Below are 5,012 nucleotides of genomic sequence, written 5' to 3'. Positions count from 1 at the left end.
CAAGCCCATCTATAGGCAATTGGACACCCCCCTTACAGAGGGTCATGGGGAGAAGATGAGCCAGTCAGGGTGCAGTATAGCACCACTGAAACATACAACTTTCCTCTAGTTCTTTCATGCTTCCTCCCCCACCCACACCCACCCCCCACCACTATCATGACCCCAATTCTACCTTACAAAACTGGCTAGACCAGAGCTTGTGTATGGGTACAGATAAGAGCTGGAAACACAAGGAAACCAGGACAGATAAACCCCTCAGGACCACTAATGAGAGTAGCAATACCAGGAAGGGAAGGGGAAAGTAGGGGAGAAAGGGAGAACTAATCACAATGATCTACATATAATCCCTTCCCAGGGGGTTAGACAACAGAAAAGTAGGTGAAGGGAGACATAGGTCTTTGTAAGACATGAAAAAATAATACTAATTTATAAATTATCAAGGGTTCATGATGGAGAGATGGTAGGGGAGGGAGGAGAAAAAATAAAGAGCTGATACCAAGGGCTCAAGTAGAAAGAAACTGTTTTTTGAGAATGACGATGGCATCCAATGTACAAATGTGCTTGACACAATGGATATATGTATGGATTGTGATAAGAGTTGTACTCGCCCCCGATAAAATGATTTGAAAAAGAAAAAGGAAAGGCTGTGAAACTATACATATGTTCCTTGCGTTCAAGGAGGCAAAGGGGGAAATATGAATGGGAGACAGATGAAGAGAACAAAATATCTTGATATTTCTCACAGTTACGGAGTCTGTCATCTCCTCCCCTACCCCACCCCTGTCTCCCAAGTCCTTTTCCTCTCTGGGCTGCAGTTTGGATGGAAGCTTCTATTGTAGTGTCTTCAAATCCAGGATTCCTTATTTCCGTGTAGCTTCTAAGGTCCTATTAATTCCACCCAGTGTGTTTGTCATATCTAAGAGTTCTGTGGGCATCCTTTTTACCTTCTATGCCCCACCCTGGTCTCTGAGATCAATGGAGGCTGTCATTGCCATCTCAGCAGGGTGCCAGAACCTAAGGCTAGGCCCTTTATGGTCCTTGGTCCTTGATACTCCCTTCTCTACCCTCCATTGTGAACAAGGGGCAAAACAGTTGCCCGAGGAGCTCGGAGACTATGCCTGTGGGTCATGTCAGGACTCCATGGCCTGACCCCAGTTCTAAGAAGGAGATTGGCAAGCAGATAGATTCAACTGGCTGGCACAATGTTGATTGTATGAGATCATGCAAGATTAGGTCTCCAAAATGATGCTGACATGCTGATCTTTGTGTGACTATCACTCATGTTAGACATAAGACAAGCCCAGGACTCTGGGTTACTATGAGTTCAAACATGTGTTTGCGCCACGTGTTTGCACCCACGCCTTGATTCCTGCCCATCTATATCCTGACTGCATCATTGCCCGTGATCCAGGTACTGAGAGGCAGCAGTCATTTTTACCCATGGTTGCAGGCACCCTTTGCCCTCTGCTCACCGCTGGCACCCAGGTTTCTCCCCCTTCCCCTTCCTCGGGCTCCACACTGTGCATCAGATAGTCCTTTGGAGGTGATTGTGCCTATCTTCACAGCCATTGCTTGGCAGCACAAATTGTCCTGCTGATTGATGTTTTCTCCTGCCTCTGTTTGGGGTGGTAGTGGTCCCCCGAATGGTCATTAAGTCATGGTCTAAGGGACGAACACTGCCTGAATTGGACTGCTCTCTCATCGATTGTCCCTGCCACTGACCGTGTGCAGGACAGGAAGTGGATGACATTGAAGGAGAGCATATTCTATGAAGGGCACGATTATGGTCTGTGCTAGGCTGGGTTGCCTAGAGAAACAAATCCAGTGACCCTCATCTTTGTGTAAGAAAGAGCTTTCTATCCAGAACTAATTATATATCAAGAAAACATCCACGCCCAGTCAAATTCAAGTCCCTAAGTCCAATACTAGTCCATAAGTCCCTCTTTAGACTCACCTAGCCACATATACTGATGCAAAATGCAGGAAGATCACAGGACATGCAAAGTCATGTGGATCCAATGTTGCTGGAAACATGGCAGGCTCTCACAGCTCTCAGAGTGGCCGGCCAGCAGGAGGAGAAAGGTAGAAGGGGGTGGAGGAGAGGGAGGGAGGTTCCCAGGGCCCTTCTTATGAGAAGGCCTAGCCCACAAGGAGGCACAATCAGGCTATAACCAGATTGACTGCTTGGATACCACCCCTACGCTTTGACATATCTTCAAGTTGACATAAAATTATGTAACTACTACATGGTCTAATGAAGCCTACATTTATGCAGAAAGTTCCAAACACTAAATTGAACAACGCCACAAACGAAGATATCCTTCATTGTTCTGCGCTCTCAGTAAGATCTGCATTTGTGCTCCTGGTTCACAACGCATAAGGCAATGTTCACCGTGTCTTCTTGGAAGCCCTGATAGTGTAGGGGGCTACCAGTTGGACTGCTAATCAAAAGATCGACCCCACCAGCCACTCCATGGTAGAAAGAGAAAGCTTTCTGCTTCTGTACAGATTTACAGCCTCCACAGCCAAAGCCAGGGCAGTTCTACTCTATCCCCCAGAGCTGCTAGGAGTCAGAATCAACTGGATGGCAGTCCGTTTGGTTTTTGAATTTATTGGAAACATATAGTCATGGGTAGTCAGTGGATGGTGTAGCAGTGCGACTAATGGCACAACCTACATTCAATCCATGCCCTTACAGAGATTGGTATTGTTTCCATGCAAATAGGTTCTGGCATTGTGAGTAATAAGCACATAGTTGCATTTTCTTATGATTAGAAATATAATCAATAATTCGTTGGATGACAAAGAACTGAGGGGAAAATGGTCCCTGGGCCTCCCTTGGAGAGATAGGCTTTATGATGAGATGTACACTGATTAGATAATCAATACATACATATTTCTATTGCACTAATTTCTCTAGCTCTTCACCAAACCTCACCAAGGCCCATGACTCTTATCTCACACTTTTCATCACACAGTTTCTGTAGACAGTCGTCAGGCGGGCGACAACTATTTGCCTGAAGCCCCATGACCTCAGGGCTCTCCTGATAACATCTATACTAAATAGAGCTCAAGGGGAAAAACTTATACACCAAAATGCTGGAAGATCAGGGACCAAAAACATTCTTAGCACAACATTGTCAAGTTGACTCCAGAAATATATTAAACAGAAACTACACTATGTATGGGTGAAATTGATCCCGGCCAATTAAGGTTAATTCACCATTAGAGAAACCAATTCATATAATTCACCATATTTAGCCAATAAAAGAGAACATTGTATGACCGTCTCAACAGATATAGTAAAAGCATTTGACAAAATTAGACGTGCATTCTTGTGCCTGGGAGAGGGGCCTACGCCACAGGGTCTTTGGAAGAAGAGAAAGGCATCAGTTCTTATGGGAGACTGAGCCACAACGGCATCCTTATTGTGATTAGCTCAGTACTGGTGAGGAGGGTCCCTGAATGGTGTAAACAGTTTGAGCATCCAGCTGCTAAGTGAAGGTTGGAGGTTCAAGTCCATCCAGAAGGATATTAAACAAAAGACCTGTTGAACTTCTTCCCAAACAATCAGTCAATGAAAATCCTAAGGAGCTCAGTTTGAACCGGGTACCCCTGGGGTCATCAGAAGTTGCAGTCCGCTTGCAACTGTCATGTTACTGATGAGGAAACTAAGACTCATGAAATATGAGTGACCATCTCAATGGCCCCTATCTGATCAGTGGCCCTCGGATACCAGTGTTCTCAGATATGTCTCTGAAACACATGCTTACCCCACCACTGTGTCTCCTTCAAATAGAGTAATTGACTTACATTATTCTAGATGATTTTTTATTAAATTATTATTGAATGTACATGGTTTTCTAACAATAAGATGGTATTTCTTTGTGTGCTGAGATGTTTCTGAGTGCATTTTTGAGACCTGGATTCATGTGTGTGGAGCTTATCATCCTTTTTGCCCACCAGACCTGAATCAGGAGCAGATATACAGAACACCAGTCCTGCATCATCCTAAGATCACTAGCAAGTTCAAATCCATCCTGCAATTATTGCATCTATCCATCTCTCTAGGGACCTCCCTCACTCGTCCTGGTCCTCTATTTCAACCTTCAAGTCCCCTTCCAATGATTTTTCCCTGTTCAAAGCAAGCAAATCAAACAATACTCTGTTGTGTTTCATAAAGTTTTCCTTTGCTAAATTTTTAAGTAGGTCACCAGGCCTCTCTTTCTATTCTGCTTTAGTGTGGGCGGCTGGTGGCCTTCGATGGCCCTGCGGGTCAGTATTTTCAATACAGTTTGCGTAGCTTCCAGCATCCCAACTCATCGCACCCTATGAGCGACCCAACGCAGCACTGTCCTCACAATTCTCCTTAAGTCTGCGGCCCGCTGCTGCAGCCACTGTGTCCGTCCAACTCAGAGGGCCTGCCTCTCTTTCGCTGCCCCTCTACGTTACAAAGCACGACACTCTTCTCCAGAGACTGGTCTCGCTTGACAACATGTCCAAAATACATGGGACAAAGTCTCGCCTCTCTTGCCTCGAAGGAGCTTTATGGTCACATTTCTCACAAGAGAGGTTCGTTTGTTCTTTTGTCAGCCCATGGTACTTTCCATATTCTTCACCAACACCATAATGCAAACTCATCAATTCTAATTTGGTCTTCCATGTTCAGTGTTCAGCTTTCACATGCAGATGAGATGATTAAAAAGACCATGGCTTGAGTCAAGCACACCTTAGTCCTCAAAGTAACCTTCTTGTTTTTCAACAAGAGGTCTTGTGCAGCAGACGTGCCCGGTGCAATGCCTGGCAGCATGGCAGCACATGAATCACTGCGCTACAACAAACTGGCTTTAATTCTCAGATTGTCTCCCTATAGGAAGACCTGTGCTTTCAACAGCTCTGTCTTTCAGCTATGGAGGGAATGCGGGTGTAAACCTTGAAATCTCAGGGAAGTTGTTTTTTCACCTGCAACACATTCTTTCAAAGAATAAGGGGAAATGTTATTAATCTCATAC

Source organism: Echinops telfairi, unplaced genomic scaffold (assembly GCF_000313985.2).
Source record: "Echinops telfairi isolate 266 unplaced genomic scaffold, ASM31398v2 ScPeMD7_3533;HRSCAF=4204_0, whole genome shotgun sequence".
Taxonomy (NCBI): domain Eukaryota; kingdom Metazoa; phylum Chordata; class Mammalia; order Afrosoricida; family Tenrecidae; genus Echinops; species Echinops telfairi.
The sequence above is the reverse complement of the archived record's forward strand: the minus strand, read 5'-3'. Positions refer to the sequence as shown.